Here is a 12,269-nt window from a genome sequence, read left to right as displayed (position 1 = left end):
TAAAAATACCAAATAATATCAGGATATTTTAAAATCAATCAAAAATACGAATTACATTAGAAGATTTAAAATATTAGAAGCAAAGAAGATTTTTAAAAATCTTAATATATATAATCCTAAATATAGTTTGACCGAAGGAAATACCTAACATTAGTTTGTTCCGAACTGAAACGGAAGAGATTTTTTGCTTTTGGCGTGTTTTAAAAAGCTTTAAAATGACAAGACACACCGGGAAGTGTATAACTTACTTAGGCCATGTACTACGTAGGTTCGATTCAAAGAAAAAGCTGTCAGAATTAGGAATCGGCTAATTTTTTCTACTATGTGAGGAACCGCATTTGACAGCAAACATGGGGCCAAGCTATTCCTTTTTTCTTGTCCGTTTCCTCCAGCAGATGCTTCTGATTGGTCCTCTTCTTTGATGTGTCAGGTTGGATAGCCTTTGAACCGAACCAACTTCATGGTTCGCTTTTCTTGTCAGACAACAAACATCGGTGCTCCACTATGTATTGAACCGATTCAATGGCTTCTTTGAGTCGCTTTTTGCCCACATAGTGGATGGTCTTAGGTGGACAAGAAAATAAATGAGAGATAGTCCGTACATGGTAGATTTTTAGGTGTAGCTGTTAGCCTGTTAGACATCACTTAGTCCAGCGGAAAGAAAAGAAAATAAAAAAGGCCAAATCGTAGACACAACGTCTTCGGTCCTCACTATCCCACTCTCTCAAGCTCCCTATTCTGCTCTGCTGCCTCCCGCCGCCGACGCAGAGGGCCGCCCCCTCCCCTGCATCTCCGCCGCTGGCGCAAGGGCCTCGCATCCCATGCCTCGCATCCCCTGCCTCGCCCACTCCCTCCCCCTGCCCGCTGCCGCTAGCTCGCCACGACCAGCCCCTCCCCTGCCTCCCCGATGTTGCCGCCCTTTCCTCGCACCGGCGGCACACAAGATTCCGGTCACCGAAGAACCCGAGTCGCCACTGGAGATCCTGGGAAGGGCAAGAGAAACCAAGCTCGGCATGCTCGCGGAAGGCCAGACGGCGCTGAGCTAGAAGCCGACTGAGGTCTCCATCTGATTCGCGGTGCGGCCAACGCTCGCGTGTTGGAAGGCTCCGCGGCGCTGGAATCCTCCTCCCGCGGGACAAGAGCCGGTGAATCTTAGCAAGCGCAGAGGGATGCCGGCCAGGATGCCCTGCTCTGGTCCTATCGCTTCCGCGCCTCTCCAACGCTTAAAGGTAATCTTCTATCTACTCCCTCGATTGTACTTTGATGCATGAATTGGATTGGTACCCAGCTTGCTTATATGGCTGGAGAGCTTCCGCATTAATCAAGTTGTGGAACTCTATATATGCGTGTTTGATCCTATGGGCATCAGCTCGCTTGCATATATTGTGTGATGCATCTCTCTGTTGGTGATGGGATTATTTAGTGTTTGTCCAACTTCCTGATTAGAAATACTTGGTAAACTGTGTGGTATGATAAATTTCGTCGCTTGGATATGAGAGATTAATGATGTACAGCTTATCAAAATGAAAACCTTCCAGAAAGTGTGTTTTTACGGCCTCGGAACTGAAAAAGTCCATCCATCTACTTGTTCCTGTACCGAAATTTGTGGTATCCCTTTTTTCTTCTTAATGGATTTCGAATTTCGGCTGCATGATGAAAATCCATGGTAATTGCCATGCCCAGTTTATCATAGAGTGCACATTTTCCTATTTCATCAAAACTTAATAAAACTGAAAGTACAGTATGTACTTTTGAGCTTGATTTAGCATGCATGGACAATTATTATAAAGGTGTATATGTTAGGATGATTAATCTAGTGGTGTGTCTAGATTACTGGAATGAATTTGTCATGGATTTATTAGAAGCTCACAATCAATTCGATCTACTTAGCTATATCCAACTATCTAATATATGCATTTTGTTAAAAGACAATTTTTACTGCTCTACATTATTTATTTGGTTGTTTCTTGCTTTGTGAAATCCTTCTTCTCTTACTCAAGTCTTATATCATTTTGGTAACATCTATGCATAATTTGTAGGCTCAAATGATTCCTGGAGCTGTTGATGGTACTGGTACAACTATTAATCATAGGATGCAGCTTTATTCAGGTCCACTATCAACATTTTAAATGTTGATGATTTGTCGGATGGCAAAATTTGAGGAGGTACTGTGGAAGATGAAAATGGCAATATTGCATGCGACACAAGGAAGATAATGATGTCCTTGTCCAGTATATATAAGGTTTGTTGCTAATTGCCAATATGTTGAGGTTCTTTACAAGGTGTGCAATCACACAACTAACATGCAACTTATTTTCTAAATTCTTATGCTAGATCATGAGGGGAACACTGACCTATTTGTGTCATGAGGGAAACATGATCAATAGTAGAGGATTGGGGTACATCCATGTTAAGAACGTGAGCTTCAGATTTCTTCTGGAGTCTGTCCTGCCGTTGTTTCTTGCGGTATTCTTCTTTCTTATCTTCAAATAGGCTACCATACCATCCTTGTTCAGTTCGTTTCTTCCATCCGACGATAATTTCTTCAGCTGGATGATTAGTCCCTAGTGAGCTTGCAGGCATATCAGTTCCATCTGGCATACAACAGGAAATCATGAACCCATAAATTAGAAATAGGTGATCAATAAACATAGTAGGATCTGAAGGGTATGATTGTACCATTGTTATGTGTGTTCATTACAGTTTTCTGACGGGCTATACGCTGTCTCTGTAGGTACTCCGCTTTCTTCTCATCAAACAATCGGGCATACCAGCTCAGTTTCTTTTCTGACTGTACACCCGAGGTACTGGCATTCTTCTCTATAGCACGTGGCTGTATTTTCTTCATGTGCAAGAGCTGTGATTTAAAAAGGTCCAATGTGAAATCATGGGGGAACAATATATTCATTCAGTAATAAACATATAAAAGGAATGTGGGACAGTACAATTGCACAAAACTGAAAGTTTTTTTTTTAATGGAGGACCGTGCAATCGCACATCTGTAAACAGTAAGAGATCAATTCATCGTGTCACAAAGAAATCTTCCAATAACCGAACAACAGGGATAGATAAATTCAAAGGAAATCTTTTTGTGGAGATCAAAATAACTTCAGTATTATATCTGGTTGCATCTCATCTCATTCATCAGTAGAAAATCAATTATTTCTTTAGGATTAGTAGCTACAGGTGCAGATTGTAGAAACTGAATAAGACAATGATATGCTGATTCTAATTTATAAGATACCAACATGCTGATTTAATACAAACATGCTAAAGGTGCAACAACAGGTCGTGGTTGATCTGCCCAACTACATCAGGAGAACATGAGCAAAAAAAAAAAAAAAAAAAAAAAAACATGAGCAAACTTATCTGAAGATACATCCTTTGGGTTTCGTCCAAGTGTGGCATGCAAATTTTGAAGCAACCGGTAACTTCTTTACAGTTGGTAAATTCATGTTCTAGTATTATGGATATAGTATGTAAATAGATGCAGCAACACTGAAACTGGCTTAATGTAAATTCAAGTTAAATTTATTTGTACCCACATGTGCATATATCCTTGGCGGTTGTGGCACTTGGTTCTTCGACGACGTCTGGGCAACTTGCTTCCTCAACAGCGGCTCCGGCTCTGGGGCAATTGCTTCGTCGATGGCCGCTGAGCACTTGCGTCCGCGATGGTGGCTGGGGCAGTTTCTTCGTCGACGACGGCTGGGCAGTTGCGTCCTCGGCGGCGGCTAGGGCTCCTGCGTCCTCGATAGCTCGATGGCCAACGGACGGCGAGAAGCCTGGGGCGCATGGAGCGGAAGGTGCGGAAGCCCAAGTGGAGGCATGGATGATGGGTCGCGGCTACACCGGCGTAGAGGATGGGCAGCGGCGTGGACGCAAGGGAGAGGGTTGTCGTGGGTATATGGTGCGGTTTTTAATTTAGCGAATGGTTACCTAATTATTAGTGGACGTGGGATTGGAGAGGGGATGCGCTCAACGCGTTGAGCACCTCAACATTGGGAATTTTTGGGTCGTCAGATCTCGTGAATGTATGGCTCAGATTGGTTGGATCTGCCTCTCTCTCCCTTTTTATATTATTATTAGTGGAGATAAACCATCGTCCCTAACCCTAACTCCAACCATGCCGCTGCCGCCGCCCACGTCGCAGATCAGAATCTGAGAACCTCTCATTTTCTCGAGGACTCGCCCTGGCAGTTCCTCTGTCGATCCCAGATTCTGATTAAACCGTACGCAAGCGGCAAGCCAACCAAACCGATCGATCCACTGCTGGCTAGCTTATACAATTTATCAGCCCATCCGTATCTAGCTAATTGCATCATCGATCTATTGCAGGTTGTCTGAGCTAGAAGCAAATCATTAAGAGCAAAACGAAACCGAGTCCCACAGCAGCACCTCGTCCTCATGCCGGATCAGACGAAATCAGCGGGCATGTTCTCCCACACGCCGACGCAGCAGTACGCTGGCCGGTCATTTCGTCATGACTGGAGAGACGAGCTTCTCGGGCTCAGAGGAGGTGGCGTCGGTTTCATTGAAGTCGGTTGCAATGCAATCTTCCGCAGAGGCGACCACTCTGTGCGAAAGATTGTCGCTGCTAGATCCAGTGTCGGCAACCAAAGATCGGTACTTCCCAGATCCAGCAACTTCAGCCGTTCTCGCGCGTCTCCTCGCCGTTCTCCTCCGGATCAGCAACGACGGTGGTGTCTGCGGTGGCGGCGCTCAGCAACGGGAATGGTTGTCCCACCGGCGGCGACGTCTCAGTTTATTTTGTTTTTTGAACCGAGAAGTCACATAGTTTTCTAATCAGCCCTGCATCTGATTTGTATCTTCACGTTCCAAAATTTGTACGCCCTTCTTTTTTAACTGGTGCGAAACATCATGTACTTGTATATATATTTTTTGAATAAAAATGAATGGTCCATGGAATATGGCCGTATGTATATACTGTCAGAGAATACTATATATTGTAATGTGTGCATGATGGATGTACATTACTTACACAAGAATTCGTATGACCTCATGTACACACAAATGTAATGTACGTATATTAAACACAAAAAAGCATATCTAAAATTATTTTCGCACAAACATGACGTATCTATATCAGTAGAGACGTTACAAATGCGTGTTAACTAAAACGTCTTTACGTGTGTAGACACGCTTTTGGACGTCTCTATATAACGTCCCTATACTATTATGAGACGCTTGACAAACGTCCTTCTATTATTTGAGACGGTGCATAAGGAGACGTTTGTAGGACGCTTTATAGAAGCGGCTCTACAACCCTCTAGAGATGAAATAGCATGTCTCTAGGCTTCAAATTTAGCGTCTTTACATGTCTATTTTCTTGTAGTGGCATTAAAGTTGATAAACAAGGTCTAGACATATTCAAACCATACAAATCATGTATCTACCCGCTAACCCCTAAACTATGTCTTAAGAAGTCAAGCATGAAGAGAAGTGGTTTTGGGTTTCAAACATGGAAATTTCAAAAACCTCCCAAAAACTTCATTTTAGGGTGACTAAGAAGGATACATGCTTCCCTTTTCATTTTCATGTTCTATACTTGTTTAAATCTTGGTCAAACCTAGGATTTGACCAAGATTCAAATGGGCACAAAAAAATAAAAAATAAAAACAAAAGCACATAGTGTTCTTATGTCATATCGTAAGCATTCAAGTTGATAAACAAGGTCTAGATATATCCAAACCAGACAAATCATGTATCTACCTACCCTGTCGATCTTATGAAGTCGAGCATGAAGAAAAGTCGTTTTGGGTTTCAAACATGGAAATTTCAAGAACATCCCAAAAGCTTCATTTTAGAGCGACTAAGAAGGATCCAAGCTTACCTTTCCATTTTCATGTTTTAAACTTGTTTAAATCTTGGTCAAATCTAGGATTTGACCAAGATTCAAATGGGCATAAAATAAAAAAACAGAAAAATGAAAAAAACAAAACGCACATAGTCTTCTTATATGTCATATAGTAAGCATTAAAGTTGATAAACAAGGTCTAGACATATTCAAACCAGTAGACAAATCATGTATCTACCCCCTAACCCCTAAACTATGTCTTATGAGAAGTCAAGCATGAAGATAAGTGGTTTTGGGTTTCAAACATGGAAATTTCAAAAACCTCCCAAAAACTTCATTTTAGGGTGACTAAGAAGGATACAGGCTTCCCTTTTCATTTTCATGTTCTATACTTGTTTAAATCTTGGTCAAACCTAGGATTTGACCAAGATTCAAATGTGCATCAAAATTCCAAAAAAAATCAGAAAAATGAAAAACCAAAGCACATAGTTTTCTTATGTCACATACATATATATAGTAAGCATTCAAAAGTTGATAAACAAGGTCTAGCTAGACATATTCAAATAAGACAAATCATGTATCTACCCCTCTAAAACCATAAACTTCGTCTTATGAAGTCAAGCATGAAGAGAAGTGGTTTTTGGTTTCAAACATGGAAATTTCAAAAACCTCCCAAAATTAAAGCTTCATTTTAGAGTGACTAGTTAAGAAGGATCCAGGCTTACCTTTTCATTTTCATGTTTTAAACTTGTTTAAATCTTGGTCAAACCTAGGATTTGACCAATATTCAAATGGGCATAAAATAAAAAAATAAATAAAATAAAAAACCAAAGCACATAGTCTTCTTATGTCATATAGTAAGCATTCAAGTTCATAAACAAGGTCTAGACATATTCAAACCAGACAAATCATGTACCCCCTAACCCTAAACTTTGTCTTAATTATATATGAAGTCAAGCATGAAGCAGAGAGAAGTGTGGTTTTGGGTTTCAAACATGGAAATTTCAAAAACCTCCCAAAAAGCTTCATTTTAATTAGACTGGCTGGTTAATTAAGAAGGATCCATGATTAATTACCTTTTCATTGTCATGTTTTAAACTTGTTTAAATCTTGGTCGAACCTAGGATTTGACCAAGATTCAAATGGGCATAAAATTTCAGAAAAAAATCGAAAGAATGAAAAACCAAAGCACATAGCCTTCTTATGTCATATAGTAAGCATTCAAATTGATAAACATGGTCTAGACATATTCAAACCAGAAAAATCATGTATCTACCCCTAACCCTAAACTCTGTCTTATGAAGTCAAGCATGAACGAAGTACGGTGGTTTTGGGTTTCAAACATGGTAAATTCAAGAACCTCCCAAAAGCTTCATTTTAGAGTTACTAAGAGAAAGATCCAGACTTAATTACCTTATCATTTTCACATGTTAAACTTGTTTAAATCTTGCTCAACAAACCTAGGATTTTACCAAGATTCTCAAATGGGCATAAAAATCAAAAAATGAAATACCAATGCACATAGTCCTCTTATGTCATATAGTAAGCTAGCATTCAAGTTGATAAACAAGGTCTAGACATATTCAAACAAGACAAATCATGTATCTACCCCCTATCGACCCTAAACTTCGTCTTATGAAGTCAAGCATGAAGAGAAGTGGTTTTGGGTTTCAAACATGGAAATTTCAAAAACCTCCCAAAATTCAGCTTCATTTTAGAGCAACTAAGAAGGATCGATGCTTACCTTTTCATTTCCATGTTTTAAACTTATTTAAATCTTGGTCAAACCTAGGATTTGACCAAGATTCAAATGGGCATAAAAATTCAGACAAAAAATCTAAAGAATGAAAAACCAAAGCACATAGCCTTCTTAATTATGTCATATAGTAAACACTCAAGTTGATAAACAAGGTCTAGACATATTCAAACCAGAAAAATCATGTGTATATCTACCCCGTAGTTGGATTTTTTGAACCTTGATCTGTAGTACTGGGCAAAACCCTAGTTTAACCTATTTAATTATAGATTCGTAGGTCGATTTTTCTACCTTTTTATTATTACTATGCAGCACATGTGTGTTTGCCCGTCGAGTGAAACTCGGAGGAAGAGGGATCACTCGGAAGGAGAGAAGAAGGGAGAGAATTATGGTGTCTCCCCTTTTCGGGTGATGATGTTGACTTTTGTGCAGGGGTTTGTCAGTGAGCGGGAGGTGCGAGCGAGCGAGCGAGTCGAGCGAGGCCGAGAATGAGAGAGATTTGTTTTTTTTTGTGAGAGGGACAACCGAAGGATCCAGAAGGACCCACGGACTTCCAATACGCATCCCGAGGCGTCTTCTCTTGACAAAGAAAATGGCTGGGAGTTTGCGTACCTATTGCACGTGACTTGTGCTCACTGAAGTGTGGGACCTCACGCATGGGCACCACACGTAAGTGACGGACCTGCTGGTGTAAAAGCTCGGTTGATTATTATAGTGCATTAGAACAAAGTTTCCTATGGATTCAAGGGTAGGAAATCCAAGTTAACTCATTTACATGACATTATTTTTTCCATGAAGCAAAGTTAACGCACCTATCAATTGGTACATTTTGGAGTGACTAAGAAGGATCCAGGCTTACTTATTCGTTTTCACGTGTAAAACTTGTCTAAATCTTGGTCAAACAAAATTGGCAGAAAATTCAAAAAAAAAACAGAAAAATGAAAAACCAAAGCACATAGTCTTCTTATGTCATATAGTAAGCATTAAAGTTGATAAACAAGGTCTAGACATATTCAAACCATACAAATCATGTATCTACCCGCTAACCCCTAAACTATGTCTTAAGAAGTCAAGCATGAAGAGAAGTGGTTTTGGGTTTCAAACATGGAAATTTCAAAAACCTCCCAAAAACTTCATTTTAGGGTGACTAAGAAGGATACAGGCTTCCCTTTTCATTTTCATGTTCTATACTTGTTTAAATCTTGGTCAAACCTAGGATTTGACCAAGATTCAAATGTGCATCAAAATTCCAAAAAAATCAGAAAAATGAAAAACCAAAGCACATAGTTTTCTTATGTCACATACATATATATAGTAAGCATTCAAAAGTTGATAAACAAGGTCTAGCTAGACATATTCAAATAAGACAAATCATGTATCTACCCCTCTAAAACCATAAACTCTGTCTTATGAAGTCAAGCATGAAGAGAAGTGGTTTTTGGTTTCAAACATGGAAATTTCAAAAACCTCCCAAAATTAAAGCTTCATTTTAGAGTGACTAGTTAAGAAGGATCCAGGCTTACCTTTTCATTTTCATGTTTTAAACTTGTTTAAATCTTGGTCAAACCTAGGATTTGACCAATATTCAAATGGGCATAAAATAAAAAAATAAATAAAATAAAAAACCAAAGCACATAGTCTTCTTATGTCATATAGTAAGCATTCAAGTTCATAAACAAGGTCTAGACATATTCAAACCAGACAAATCATGTACCCCCTAACCCTAAACTTTGTCTTAATTATATATGAAGTCAAGCATGAAGCAGAGAAGTGTGGTTTTGGGTTTCAAACATGGAAATTTCAAAAACCTCCCAAAAAGCTTCATTTTAATTAGACTGGCTGGTTAATTAAGAAGGATCCATGATTAATTACCTTTTCATTGTCATGTTTTAAACTTGTTTAAATCTTGGTCGAACCTAGGATTTGACCAAGATTCAAATGGGCATAAAAATTCAGAAAAAAATCGAAAGAATGAAAAACCAAAGCACATAGCCTTGTTATGTCATATAGTAAGCATTCAAATTGATAAACATGGTCTAGACATATTCAAACCAGAAAAATCATGTATCTACCCCTAACCCTAAACTCTGTCTTATGAAGTCAAGCATGAACGAAGTACGGTGGTTTTGGGTTTCAAACATGGTAAATTCAAGAACCTCCCAAAAGCTTCATTTTAGAGTTACTAAGAGAAAGATCCAGACTTAATTACCTTATCATTTTCACATGTTAAACTTGTTTAAATCTTGCTCAACAAACCTAGGATTTTACCAAGATTCTCAAATGGGCATAAAAATCAAAAAATGAAATACCAATGCACATAGTCCTCTTATGTCATATAGTAAGCATTCAAGTTGATAAACAAGGTCTAGACATATTCAAACCATACAAATCATGTATCTACCCGCTAACCCCTAAACTATGTCTTAAGAAGTCAAGCATGAAGATAAGTGGTTTTGGGTTTCAAACATGGAAATTTCAAAAACCTCCCAAAAACTTCATTTTAGGGTGACTAAGAAGGATACAGGCTTCCCTTTTCATTTTCATGTTCTATACTTGTTTAAATCTTGGTCAAACCTAGGATTTGACCAAGATTCAAATGTGCATCAAAATTCCAAAAAAAATCAGAAAAATGAAAAACCAAAGCACATAGTTTTCTTATGTCACATACATATATATAGTAAGCATTCAAAAGTTGATAAACAAGGTCTAGCTAGACATATTCAAATAAGACAAATCATGTATCTACCCCTCTAAAACCATAAACTCTGTCTTATGAAGTCAAGCATGAAGAGAAGTGGTTTTTGGTTTCAAACATGGAAATTTCAAAAACCTCCCAAAATTAAAGCTTCATTTTAGAGTGACTAGTTAAGAAGGATCCAGGCTTACCTTTTCATTTTCATGTTTTGAACTTGTTTAAATCTTGGTCAAACCTAGGATTTGACCAATATTCAAATGGGCATAAAATAAAAAAATAAATAAAATAAAAAACCAAAGCACATAGTCTTCTTATGTCATATAGTAAGCATTCAAAAGTTCATAAACAAGGTCTAGACATATTCAAACCAGACAAATCATGTACCCCCTAACCCTAAACTTTGTCTTAATTATATATGAAGTCAAGCATGAAGCAGAGAGAAGTGTGGTTTTGGGTTTCAAACATGGAAATTTCAAAAACCTCCCAAAAAGCTTCATTTTAATTAGACTGGCTGGTTAATTAAGAAGGATCCATGATTAATTACCTTTTCATTGTCATGTTTTAAACTTGTTTAAATCTTGGTCGAACCTAGGATTTGACCAAGATTCAAATGGGCATAAAAATTCAGAAAAAAATCGAAAGAATGAAAAACCAAAGCACATAGCCTTGTTATGTCATATAGTAAGCATTCAAATTGATAAACATGGTCTAGACATATTCAAACCAGAAAAATCATGTATCTACCCCTAACCCTAAACTCTGTCTTATGAAGTCAAGCATGAACGAAGTACGGTGGTTTTGGGTTTCAAACATGGTAAATTCAAGAACCTCCCAAAAGCTTCATTTTAGAGTTACTAAGAGAAAGATCCAGACTTAATTACCTTATCATTTTCACATGTTAAACTTGTTTAAATCTTGCTCAACAAACCTAGGATTTTACCAAGATTCTCAAATGGGCATAAAAATCAAAAAATGAAATACCAATGCACATAGTCCTCTTATGTCATATAGTAAGCATTCAAGTTGATAAACAAGGTCTAGACATATTCAAACAAGACAAATCATGTATCTACCCCCTATCGACCCTAAACTTCGTCTTATGAAGTCAAGCATGAAGAGAAGTGGTTTTGGGTTTCAAACATGGAAATTTCAAAAACCTCCCAAAATTCAGCTTCATTTTAGAGCGACTAAGAAGGATCGATGCTTACCTTTTCATTTCCATGTTTTAAACTTATTTAAATCTTGGTCAAACCTAGGATTTGACCAAGATTCAAATGGGCATAAAAATTCAGACAAAAAATCTAAAGAATGAAAAACCAAAGCACATAGCCTTCTTAATTATGTCATATAGTAAACACTCAAGTTGATAAACAAGGTCTAGACATATTCAAACCAGAAAAATCATGTGTATATCTACCCCTAACCCTAAACTCTGTCTTATGAAGTCAATCATGAAGAGAATTGGTTTTGGGTTTCAAACATGGAAATTTCAAGTACGTCCCAAAAGCTTCATATATTTTAGAGTGACTAATTAAGAAGGATCTTGGCTTACGTTTTCATTTTCATGCTTGAAACTTGTTTAAATCTTGGTTGAACCTAGGATTTGACCAGAATCAAATGTGCATAAAATTCTTAAAAAAATAGAAAAATGAAAAACAAAAGCACATGGTCTTCTTATGTCATATAGTAAGCATTCAAGTTGATAAACAAGGTTTAGACATATTCAAACCAGACAAATCATGTATCTACCCCCTAACCCTAAACTCGGTCTTATGAAGTCTAGCATGAGGAGAAGTCGTTTTGGGTTTCAAACGTTTAAGCCAAAAGCCCCATTTCAAATATTTCAAACTTATTCAAATTTGGTTCAAATTTGAAAGACACACAAGTTATAGCACACATAGTGCATACATTCTCACACATACTGCACTAGATGCTAACCCGGCCTATAGTTTGAGGCCATTGGATGAGGTAGGTGCTGTCACACGAGTATGTTCTTTGCC

General features: G+C 38.1%; 1 long non-coding RNA gene across 2 annotated transcripts; it reads left to right on the top strand.

The window, feature by feature from the left end:
• Positions 1-1,038: 1,038 nt before the first annotated feature.
• Positions 1,039-2,691, top strand: LOC124686862. Of its 2 annotated transcripts, none has more exons than XR_006997979.1 (4): positions 1,039-1,229; positions 2,040-2,242; positions 2,335-2,466; positions 2,580-2,691. It is a non-coding gene; the product is annotated as an uncharacterized LOC124686862 (long non-coding RNA). The 2 variants fall into 2 exon arrangements; XR_006997980.1 differs by having other exon boundaries at positions 2,100-2,242; positions 2,569-2,662.
• The last annotated feature ends 9,578 nt before the right edge of the window (positions 2,692-12,269 follow it).

The sequence above is a fragment of the Lolium rigidum genome, chromosome 2, assembly GCF_022539505.1.
Source record: "Lolium rigidum isolate FL_2022 chromosome 2, APGP_CSIRO_Lrig_0.1, whole genome shotgun sequence".
Classification (NCBI taxonomy): domain Eukaryota; kingdom Viridiplantae; phylum Streptophyta; class Magnoliopsida; order Poales; family Poaceae; genus Lolium; species Lolium rigidum.
Note: the sequence above shows the minus strand (reverse complement) of the source record. Positions and strands in the feature narration are given on the sequence as shown.